The sequence below is a fragment of the Thermobia domestica genome, chromosome 18 (genome assembly GCF_964235325.1).
Source record: "Thermobia domestica chromosome 18, izTheDome1.hap1.1, whole genome shotgun sequence".
Lineage (NCBI taxonomy): Eukaryota > Metazoa > Arthropoda > Insecta > Zygentoma > Lepismatidae > Thermobia > Thermobia domestica.
The window spans coordinates 104,127,182-104,140,042 of record NC_137471.1 but is presented as its reverse complement, the minus strand read 5'-3'; the positions used below and the strand labels follow the sequence as shown (position 1 = coordinate 104,140,042).

General features: G+C 37.8%; 1 protein-coding gene across 5 annotated transcripts in view; it reads right to left on the bottom strand.

The window, feature by feature from the left end:
• Strump (WASH complex subunit strump) overlaps nucleotides 1-12,861 on the bottom strand; it is a 579,189-nt gene that overhangs the window by 432,653 nt on the left and 133,675 nt on the right. The gene's annotated exons all lie outside the window — the stretch shown is intronic.

Here is a 12,861-nt window from a genome sequence, read left to right as displayed (position 1 = left end):
TGTGAATTGCTAGGCCTTTTAAACTAACACACAATTTGTTGCAAAGCTTACAGGTAGTCTCGTTAGACCTGTTTGAAAAATCAATGCTCATGTTTAATGCGGTATCATTTTCGGTTTGATTTCTTTGGTGAAATTTTGATCGTGATGCGTTGCTTACATGCGAGAAATCTGCATTAATGGCCCTGCAGTCTTTATTGATATCATCACTAATAGCAGTGAAAGGGATTACTGGTATCATTAGAAGAGTTACGATCATCTTCCATATTTATTATAAAATTTTAAATTTAAATTACACCCAACTACATTGTTGGAAATGTAATGTTGTTTGAAAAATAACGACCATTAATTGGAAATAGCAATTTGAAAATAGCAAATTTTCAGTCAATCATCTGAACCACTGAAGCGATTCGAAAACGGATTTAACCACAAGTCCCATCAAAACTTCTACAACACATGACTTCGTAACAACGAGCACTAAACCTCAGGTCACCTACACTAAACGAAGAGAATTGCGCAGAACACGAAAGACACGTCTGCTTCCAATCACAACAATCACACAATTTATATATATATATATATATATATATATATATATATATATATATATATATATAAGTATCTAGAGAGTTCTTTGTTTTCTGTTCTGTCTCTTAATGTGTTTGTCCTATATTTTTTCTATTCGCGTCTTAATTACAGACGCGTGTAAGTTATAACTCTTTAACAAGTTATAATTATCAGACTAAAGGTGGAAAAATGAAGAAAATTAAATACAATCTTCAAGAAACTATTTATTGTAACTTTGTTTCCACATGCTACAACGTATTAGTGTTTCGTATACATTCTTTTGCATTTTGTTACCATTTCTGTACGGTTCGGCATACTTTTCATTAACTTTACAATTACTTTTCACCTCATCACAATGGCATATTCGGATGAATGATGCAGTGAGATCCATTTTTGTGATAATCCTTGCTGTCTTCACTTTCTTTCTTATATATATATATATATATATATATATATATATATATATATATATAAGCCCAGGATTTTCTAAGGGGTTTAAATTGGAACTCTCTGCTCGTAATGGCAGTACTTATGGTTTTTGCTTTATGGCACGGGGGTCCATCATGCATGAAAAAGTTTCACCCAAAAAGCCTCTCTCATTTGTTGGATAAGTCTAGTTTGCAGCACTTTTTACTATTGTTGTTGATTCATTATCTCTTGCATGAGATATAGTCTATCACGACCAAACATAGACATACAGCTCTAGACCATGAATGACGTTGGATACTTCATCGCTGGGGAAACACGGTCTTGAGAGAGTGTTTCACTTGACGCCCTGCGAACATATTGACTACTCTATTCAGTTACAGAAAATATTGATTCATTTGAGAATCATACCTGAAAATAATATAATTTCCTTCAGTGCGTTAACTTTATATTTTAGAACAATATCATATACGTACATACAGAACATCGCAATGAGGAACAGTTGTTTGCGTGAACCATTATACACTATAGCACAATACTGATTCAATCGTAATGCAATATTTTAAGGATGACCTAATTCACAAATTATATCGGATAAATACCAGGGAAGCAAGAAAGTTCGTGCGCTTTTGAACCACTCCCGCTTCCATTTGGCTGCTGCGGCGACATCTGTCCTCGTAGCATGAAAGTTTTGACTGTTTGGGAAAGCTTATTCATTGACGCATCAGCCACGGTGAATATAACAACGCATTTGTCAGTGTAGGGTGTAAAAATCGCTCGTGATCATGTCAGTGTCAAATGAAGTTTTTAGAGCTTGTTTGCTTTACGAGTTTAAATTGGGGACAAATGGTGCAGAAGCAGCTAGAAAAATATGTGTTGCGCTCGGAGAGGGTGTAATAAGTAAATGTACAGCACAAAAATGGTTCCAGACCTTTTCAACTGGTGACGAGACCTTTCAAGATAAGCCTCGCTCTGGGAGGCCTAAATCAGTGGATATGGACCACCTGAAGGCCTCTATTGAAGATTATTCCAGTCAAACATGTGAGGAACTTGCTCACCGATTCGAGGTAAGCAGGAAAATTATTCGGGTAAGTCTGCATCAGTTGGGGAAGACCTGAAAACTGGGTCAGTGGGTCTCTCACGAGCTGACCGCTATGAGCCAAGTTCTAAGACTGAATATCTGTTCATTTTTGTTGACGAGACACAAAATCTGTCCAATTTTGGACCGTATAATAACTTGTGACGAGAAGTGGGTCATGTATGACAATATAAAACGGTCATACCATTGGCTATCACCGAATGATCCGAAGCCTTTGACTGCAAAACCGAACATCCATCAACACAAGGTTTTGCTCTGTGTTTGGTGGACTACAAACGGTATCGTGCACTACAAATTCTTGAAACGTGGTAAGACAATTACCAAAGATGTGTACTCATCACAACTGAGAACGGTAGCCACCAAACTGACCCAGAAACAGCCAGCACTAGTGAACAAAAGAGGTGTGCTCTATAACCAGGACAACGCGCACCCTCACACCGCAAAACAGGCGCTGGAAGTAATCTCAGAACTTGGTTGAGAGCTTGTATCTCATCCTCCCTACTCCCCAGATGACGCCCCTTCGGATTGCCATTTATTCTTGGCCATAGACAACTTTATGCGTGGCAGGCAGTTCAAGACTGAACAAGACGTCAAAAATGCAATTGCTGAGTTTTCCGAGTCTCGGGAACAAATATTCTACAAAACTGGCATTTACAAGCTTGTTGAGCGCTGGGAGAAGGTTGTAGAAGCAAATGGAGGCTATTTTGCCGAATAAACAAACCGTTAAAACCCTGTAATTGACAGTTTTCTTCCATAGTATAAAAGCGCACGAACTTTCTTGCTTCCCTGGTATGAAATGTTCTGTGTTTTTTCTTGCTTCAGTTATCTTTGAATATGTTTTTCGTTTCATTTTTACATTCCAACTCGTATTTGGCATTGCTGCTGTTAATTTCGCCGTTTTAGGAACCTTCGCGCTGGTAAGCTGCAAGCATATAATCATCTTCTCATTGTGATTGGAGATATGTCAGTTTCGTAAGCCTTCCATTGATTTGTCAGATCCCTGCTAGTAGCTACTCTATTAGTTTTAGCTATAGAATAGCTAAATTAACATTTTATCCTTAGAAACTCTTATTGTTAACTTTAGTGACTCTATGATTTTAGCCATCTGTAGTAGTTTCCTTTGAACATTGGGGGTGATTTTCGGTTTACGGCCACACTTAACTTTCCCAAGCAATGAATGTTATTGGATTTTATGTTACTTTTTTAAAGTGGTAGTGGAAGGAAACAGTATAAACAACTCTTACTTTTCAAATCTTAACCTAACTGTCGGCTTGTTGAAAGCAGAAGCGGCGGCGAGCCGCCCGGATACCCGGAAATTTCTGGGTGGTCCCTGTTCTCTGCAAAATCAGAGATATTGGTCGATTAGTTATAAGTAATTCAAAACTCTATTCTCGTTCATAGTAACCAGTGGCGTAACTAACGGGCCCGCAGTGTTAGCGAAGGGGAACACTAGGGAAAGGGGCCCCTACCCAACTCGTAGCCTTGTTTGTTGTAAAATCAACAAGACAATAAAAGAAGTCTCAAAATACATGTAAGTTATTAACTTGAAAATGTAATTTCACCCATAATTTATGTATTCAATAATCTGATGTGCAATCGATAACATATAAAAAGCATGGAGCAGATTCCCCTATGGTAAGGAAACCGTGTTAGACATGGAGTTGTTAGACGCGAGTGGTGGCGATAAATAATGGTCCCCTGAGCACAGCGGTGAGGTCACAAAACGGGCCCGAAGCTCAAGAAATCGGGCCCCGAAGTTTCAAGTTTGGGTCCCTTCTATTCACCAATGAAATATGCAGTTCTTGGACGTGGAAAGTGCAATGGAAAGGTCGTGGTCTCCTGAGCATAGCGGTAATGTCACAAATCGAGCCCGGGGCCTGATGTCCCCAGGTGAAGCATGGTGTTTTTGGACGTAGGTGGTTGCATTGGAAAGGGTCCGTTTCCCCTGTGCACACCGATGATGTAAATCTTGCTCAGAGACCGAAGTCGAAACAATCGGGCCCTAAAGGATGTTCATAGTAGTACTGGGGTCACCCAATCAAACTATTGATTATCCAATTCGGGGCCACCATGGACCATACTGTTAATGCGAATGAATCAGGGATGCTTTGGCCCGGGATTGCGTCACCTTTTGAAATTTTGCTAATGTTTATTCAGGGGCCATGCACGCTGGTGCGAATGAGTCAAAGGTATCTTTTCCCGGCTATGACGTCATTGAATTGGGATTTTTGGATTAGAGGTTATGATGATTCTTTAAAATTATTAAAAACATATTCTTGATGATTTATTACGTTATGAATTAGTACAGGTTTATGAATGCTTTATATTTTTCGTTCCCTTTTATGGCATAATATTTGGAGATTGTTATCTCTTTGATGAGATGGACTAACACTGGTGCAAATAAAATCTTTAGTTTTACGTCCCACAATTATGCCGATTAGGCTAAAGGAGACGGTGACGATGAAAAATGAATGAATTGGTGGAATGAAAGTATGTGAGAAAATTGGAGTATTTCGAGCATAATGTTTGATGTTGTTTGATAAGTACTTTGTGATCCATATTGTTCCGCTTCAGGGGTGAACATGGATACCTTACATGTGTTGATTACTACGTTATAGACATTGCAATCGTCCCGAGTTCGATTCTTGGTGCTACTTTCAGGAAATGTTGAGTTTAACGTCTCCGCGAAACGATGATGAGAAATGATAGGACGAAACAGAGGAAAACATGAACTTACTTGACTGAGGATTGAAGCAGGGATCTCACACATTAGAGAGAAGCGCTAAGCGACCGTGCCCCATTGAGAAATTTCAGTTTGTTGATTACTACGTTATAAACAATGCAATCGTCCGAGTTTGATTCTTGGTGCTAGTTTCAGGAAATGTTGAGTTGAACGTACCCGCGAAACGACGATGATGAGAAATGATGAAATGAGAAAACATCATGAACTTACTTCGTTGTGAATTGAAGCAGAGACCTCACACATCAGAAATAAGCGCTGAGCCACCATGGCCCTTCGGTGCGAGCAATTTCACGTATGAAAAGAACATGGAAAAGTTATGTTACATTACATATTTCGGTGTGAGCAGTTTTTACACTAGGTTTATGTTTCATATAGAAAGATAGAAAGTCTGTGTTGTAATCTTTTTACTTCTTGTGCGACTCTGACCTTGAAGGAAACCTTGCTGACTCAGTGCTAAGCGTTGGCATTAAAACGTATAAACATAACCTTATTGTTTAGTTGGATATTTTTAGAGATGAATCAGACGTTTAAGATCGTTGTTTCGAATCTAGTTGTCTTCGCTGTAACTCAATGCCTGAGCGATACTACAATAATAGTTGCGTGATTTTCTAGTGTTGACACCATTATCAGAATGAATCGATTCATTTAGTCGGATCAGTTTCGTGATGAAAACTGATTTTTTGTTTCGTACACAAATTTTTCTGAAATAGTTTTGTTTCGTACACAAAAAATTTTCTGAAACAATTTTGTTTCGTACACAAAAAAATTCTGAATCAGTTTTGTTTCGTACACAAAAATTTTTCTGAAACAGAATTTTATTTTACACAAAAAATTTTCTGAATCAGTTTTGTTTCGTCCCCCCAAAATTTTCTAACAGAATTTTATTTTGTACACAAACATTTTTATTTAGTTCTGAAACAAAAATTTAGTTAATTTTTTTCGCAAAATATTGTTTTCAGAAATTTTATTTACCAGTAAACTGATTCAGAAAAAGAAATTGGAATCGCAGTACAGAAAAAAGAAATTGATTTTAGGATGTGAAATAAAACACAGAATTACTTTTTTTCATGATTCTTTACATTTATTTTTAGCATGTGAAATAGAATGCAGAATTTCTTTTTTTCTTCATCTTTGTATACATTTATTTTTCTTCAAAGGAAGACGTGTCCGTGACGGGTACAAATTCTGTAAAGAGAAAATAAAACATATGAATATACATGGTAATATTTATTTTATTTCCTGTGAAAGAAGAAAAACAGATTATTAACACCTAACAAGAACATAAACTAAGTGATCAAGAGAGAGTGAGGTGAGAAAAAGAAATGCAAATGTGACGTACCTGAATTCCTTTTTTTTCTTCACTGGTTTCTACAAGATGATGTCATCTTCTGCACCTGAGTTTGTCTCCGCTGTGGCATCAAAAGGAACTCGTGCATCGTTGAAGCATGTCTCGTGTTGCGGTTGACTCTTTGCTCGTCTTTGGGAGGTGATGGTGGTGGGATTAGGGAAAAAATATGGCTGTTGTTCTGTTTTGGCTTTTTTATATCCATAGGGCAATGTTTCGTTTGTATCTGGTATTAATCGGCGTTTTTTATAGTTGAAACTGTACTTCTTTTCTTCAGGTTCTGTGACAAGATGATGATCGTGGGTTCTGTAAATTTTGTGTGGCTGCTAACGGAGATTTATTCACTGGATTGATTATCGATCATTTGCTCCAGACTATTGAAATTTAACTTTTGACTTGCAGTATAATTGAGCGTGAATCCACGAATTTTACATACATAACTGGTTGATTTCGTGTCGGGGTCGTAGATTTCTAAAGCGTATTGTTTTGGGCTACCAGACACGAATTGTTTCATATATGCTTTTTGTCCAATTGATTCCAGTTCATTTGAAATTGAACCAAGAAATACTTCTGGTTGTATTGTGGGCTGTCATGGTCGCTGCGTGAATATCACGGAATCTGTATCGAAATATAGAATTTCTTGCAGCAATTCTAAATATTTGTAGAGTTCCAGACGAGCTTCACACGTTGTAAATGCTCGAAGGACATTAGCATTGTGATTTTGTACTGCAACATCATCTTCATGCTGCCAATAAAGGTATAACAACGAATCATTAACAGGTGAAATTTGGTTGACTTTTATATCTGGAGCAGTTAATTTCTGATACAGTTCTTTGGGGTCGTTAATGATGGTCGTTTGGCTGAAATTGTCTCTTATAGCGAGTCGTCCCCAGAAGGCATTCAAACATAGTTTTGCAAGACTACGATGTGCTGAATTTGTCATTATATTTGCTGCATCCAAAGTTATGCCTTCACGTTGTTGTACCATTTGAATATACTGCTGCATTTCTTGTTCGGTGACGCAATTGGCGGGCCATCCAGAAGCTTCCAGCTTAGATTTCAAAAATGTGTTAATTTATTCGCTGAATAATTCGCCGGTCTTGGTTTCAGGACCATATACGGTGATGTCATAATCCCAAATTTCGTAAATTTCAATGACTTGATACCCAAGTTCAATGGCTTTTCGAATTCCATAGGACACCCACGTTCTTGTTAGACTGTTCACTGTCGGAATGTGTACATTCAGAATCTTGATTTTATGCTGTGACACAGGCAGCACAAAGTGGAAACAACTTCTTATTTGAGCGAAATGGAAGTACTGGCTGAAACACATATTTGCTAGGCAAAATCTTTAACTTGACTAAACCGTTGACATCTTGAATGGCGGGCATTTCTGGATCTCCCTGTAGGTAAATTCGTGGGTGCCCTATTGGATACCGTCCACATTTATTCATATATGGATACAGTGAAACAATATCCAAAAAATTAATTTCTTCGCCTTCATTTTCATTTGCGACGTGATACAATTTAATGGCATTAACACGGCCACCATAGAAGCTGTCTCTTGGATTTAATGGTGTTTTATTAGTATAAGGATGTGTGCTTAAAGAAGAGGCCAATGCTGGATTGGATTTTAACACTTGACGAAATTCACATTCCCACATTTCATGTACTTTATATCCCATGGATCGTAATAATTTCATTTTACGTTGTGTTCTCTCGTAGCGATAGTTCATCGTTTCTTCGGAGATCTCATAAATGAGCTGATCAGGGCCTGTAGGGACACAGAGAGGACAGGCATGGACCCCACAACCTAGAAATTCATACACGTGTTTCTCTTCAGTGTCGGGATGTTTGTAATAGCCGTCCAGATGAAAACCAGCAACATAAACTTCTTTTCCTCTTGCTGCATGTAGAACTGGATGTCCTTCTTATTCTTCCATGTAGGAAAGCCACTGCAAAGCAATCCGTGACTAATTGTTTCCGTGACAATCCGTGACTAATTGCAGGAAGAATGCTAATAGTATTAGGTTTTAAGAAATTTCGTCGAAATACTAAATTGCACGCACTCGCCAAAGTGATAGCCTCCAGAAAAGGATTGACGTGAGTTTCTTGTTCAAAAGTGGTCATGAAAGATATACAAGCCATTCGAAGTACGTTGACGTCCTGGACACAATAGTTCACAAATTCTTCTTGGAAAATAAACGTATCGTTCTGGTGTTCGTTGTACCATGTCATGAATTTCTTTCGTTCATCCACTTTCATTTCATCTGCACTATAATAATGGATATCCGGTAATTTTCCCACATACGTTTGATTTGCAGCAATATTAAAAAAGTGTGGAAAATATCCTTTGGTCGCTGGTAAATGAAATGCATTGGATAATTTACTTAAAGCCATTCGCATGAAATTTAAAGAGTCAATAAACGATAAGTGATTCACTTCCGTGCTTAAAATTTTTGCTCCGTTCAAGATCAAAGTAGGTTTCAATTCATGTTCTTCTACTAAAAATTTAAGAAGAAAATGACCATCATATCCCTTAGAGTTATGTGCCAAAGATACAATAAGCTTGATCTTGGGTCGTGGTTGACGTAAATACGCAAGAAAGGCATTGATCGGATCATCTTGAAAATTATGTTCCCGCTGTCCACAAACTTCACACGGATGATGTATATCTTCATCTTGAACACAGTTGTAACATAGTTGTTGGGCCACCAGTAAATTGGGCTTATGGATGAACGTGTATTCATCAAAGAAAGTATCCTGTGTGGATTTGATATCATAGAAAATAATCATAGCTTTCTTGGCATGTAACACTGATGGAACTCCAGGTTTTAATTGAGTCGTATCAGGCTTCATGTACCATTGGTGGGTAGACATAACGTGTTTACGACAGACATTACAAAAATAATCTGTACAATCATGTTCTCTTTCCCCTGTATGGACAAACGAATAAATGCGTAGAAATTTGGAACACTGTTTTACCATCTTGCATATTAGCTTGCCCTTATGATATGGTACAGTCAGATGATTTGTATAGCAGGTTTCGCCATAAAATTCACGATTGCAATCTGGACACTGCTTCTCCGTATTGGTCTTGCTGCATGGCGGTTTCTGCAAACATTTCTCACACATGGCCGAGCAGTTCTTGACGTGTCTATCCCTGTTATTATATTTTCTGTGGCATGCTAAACAATAATACACAGTAGAAAACACGAACGTTAATGACGTGATGATGTCATAATGAGAATTGATGCACATTAAATTGATTGAAATTTTGTCTTCGCCACCAGGCCCTTCATACAGAATATCCTCTCCGGAAAAGCTGGTGTATACGATAAGTTTATAATCGCTCAAGTAGCGTTGCAATTGTCGCAATTCTTCCACAGATCCCCCACGGTCTAAGTTCACTGAGGATCGAGACAAAAGTTCATTAAGTCAGGGAGAACAAAACACTTGCTCTAATTCTGATATTGTCTGTACAGTTTCATATTTGTATACTTATATTTCTTTAGGCCAATAGCAATCACAATTGCATAAGCCAAACATTTCTTGTCGGTGTTTTTTACTCGTAGAATTCCATTCTTGCGTTTTAGTAACTCGTCGTTTGATAAAAGACCTCGACGCATTCTTTCAAATCCACGGGGCACATCCACATGATGAAAATCTGCAATGAACGGTTCGTTCATGAGAAAACTATCGTTACTTTGAAAGATGCGATCAAAGGAAGCCCATAAAGTCTCCAATGTCAAATTACTTGCACGCCTAAAAGATAAATAAAACGGCTTGTTCTTCTCATCATGAGATAAAATCGATAATCCAACCATCGATGATTCGTCGACAATTTCCAATAAATAATCCAATATATGTTGAAAGGAGGTCTGAACTCACTCAACAATATCGGTGTCACTGGTCGGAGCATTAATTTGAATTTCCAGCATTCGTCCTTCAAGATTAAAACGCCGATAATGTCTATTGATTTCTTGCAAGACAGTAAAACCAGAAGTACCCATATTAAATTGGAAAAGGTAAGGTAAAACAAAAAGGAATAGGCAAAGAAAACAAATATCTAAAACGAGAGAGAAACAAGCACGAATTAAAATTCAATTCAGAGATCGCTAACATGTTTAACGGTATCAAAATGACTACACGACCAATCCTAAAAGAATTATCATATCTCAAATAGTCCTACTGCTGAAACGTTTTATTAGTATTATCATACTGGAAATCAAACCCGGGACCAACATCAACATGTAACTGACCTAAGTTTCTGTAGTGATAAAAAGAAAGAATGAAATTGTTTTCCAACTCAGCTGAGAGAATCATTGTAGTAAGCATTTTCCCCCTCACACTGAACTTTAAACGTATGACGAATATGAAACGAAAACAAAATCTCATGCGTTTGCTTAAGCTAAGGCAAGGAATACTCGAATTCGACTCTCGGCGGGTGATCAGATCCCACATTAAACTGAAGGTCCACGTCTCACTGTTAAACTTTTTCGGGGAACAAATTCGTGCGTAGTTTTTTTGAAAAACTAAAATTTTTTATACGTTAATGGTAACTTTCAAAAACTGAGCTTCCTCATAGCTAAGTGGTTAGCGTTACGCACATCTGGCCCGGGTTCAACACCCAGTATGCGCTCAAATTCAACATTAAGCTGTATTCCTAGCCCCCACTACTGAAAGGACGCTAAACCAAAATCAACAAATACAATTTTCTCGTGCTTACTTCTAATGTGTCGGATTCCTAATTCGATCCCCGGTCAAGTAAGTGATGGTACTCCCACTAATTCTTCCATTTGCTCTCTCATAGACTAAATATTTTATGCTAAAATAAAACAGTAACAACAATGTTATTCTCATGTGTAATACATTTCAAAAGCACTCCACGGATATTAAGAAACGCGGTTGAAACTTTTAATAAACTTACCTCAAATTCAAGGAACGGAGTAAAGTCACGCTGACACAAGAGGTACACATGCTCAATTTCAAGATCTTCGTGGAACTAGGACTTGGAAAATGAAAATTGGATTTTTATTTAGGTCAGAAACGTGTTCAACTATAAAGTGACATCACTATCAGCCAATCAAAAACGAGGAAATTAATAAATAACATCACGAAGAACCAATGAAAACACAGCTTTCATGTATCATGAGCCGAAACGTGATGTAAGAAACAATCTGATTGGTTGTGACATTATTCACGTTTTTCTCCTTACACATCAATAGTTACGACATCTAGTATCGCGGTTCTGGTCATGACATCATACCGTTGACTCGCTAGTTTCTTACGACATTCAAATTAACACATCTAAAATGTGATTCATTTTCCTTAAACTTGATTGAAAAAATGTAACTCATCGATATGTTACTAAACTGTCTTTGACATAAATGTAAAGTTGAGCTTTAAAAGTCCGTCGTTGCACTAACAGCTGAGAAAAATGATGATGTAGTACTCTTCGTAAAACCACATTCTGCAATTTCACAATAACATACTTATATGCGTAACAACAAGCAGAAATGTGTAATGTAACATAACCTGTCCATGTTTTTTCAAACACGAAACTGCTCGCACAGAAAATTAAAAACTTCTCAATGGGGCATGGTGGCTCAGCGCTTATTTCTGATGTGTGAGGTCTCTGCTTCAATCCGCAAGCACGCAAGTTTATGATGTTTTCTCATTTCATCATTTCTCATGATCGTCGCTTCGCTCAGCCGCGAGGGGACATTCAACTCAACATTTCCTGAAACTAGCACCAAGAATCGAACTCGGACGATTGCATTGTTTATAACGTAGTAATCAACAAACTAAAATTTCTCAGTGGGGCACGGTCGCTTAGCGCTTCTCTCTAATGTGTGAGGTCCCTGCTTCAATCCTCAGTCAAGTAAGTTCATGTTTTCCCCTCTTTCGTCCTATCATTTTTCATCATCGTTTCGCGGGGACGTTAAACTCAACGTTTCCTGAAAGTAGCACCAAGAATTGAACTCGGGCCGATTGCAATGTCTATAACGTAGTAATCAACAGATGTAAGGCATCCATGTTCACCCCTGAAGCGGAACAAAATGGATCACAAAGTACTTATCAAATTTAAGGGAATAATTTTAAATACACCTCCATATAATCATATAACGTAATAAGGCTCCAAAATCAATACTCATCAAAGGGAACGATGACTCCCAAATTTAAAAAGTAAACCATTGTACTCTATTATATAACAACAATTTCTCGTGAAAGATAATAAGTTTTAAAAAACTTCTAAATTTAATATTTTTATACTCATCAAAGGGAACGAGGCCCCTCTCGTCACGTGATCATATGTGTCCTGAGTGATTCTATGCATTCCCTGGCCCCTGAGTAAACATAAGCAAAATTTCAATACGTAATGCAATCCCGGACCAAAGCATCTCTAACAAATTCACATTAACGCTATGGTCCATGTGGGCAACAAATTGTATAATCAAAAGTGAAATAGGGTCACCCGACGTCAAACAAACACATTAGCTCAAGCCAAATACCTCTACTTCATTCGCACCAGTAACGGACGCGGTGGCTCAGTGGTAGAGCGTTCACCTCTGCTGTATGGGGTCCCTGGTTCAAACCCCGCGAAAGTAGTTTTGTGGTGGGCAACATTATGCTCGAAATACTCCAATTTTCTCACACTTTCATTCCACCAATTCATTCATT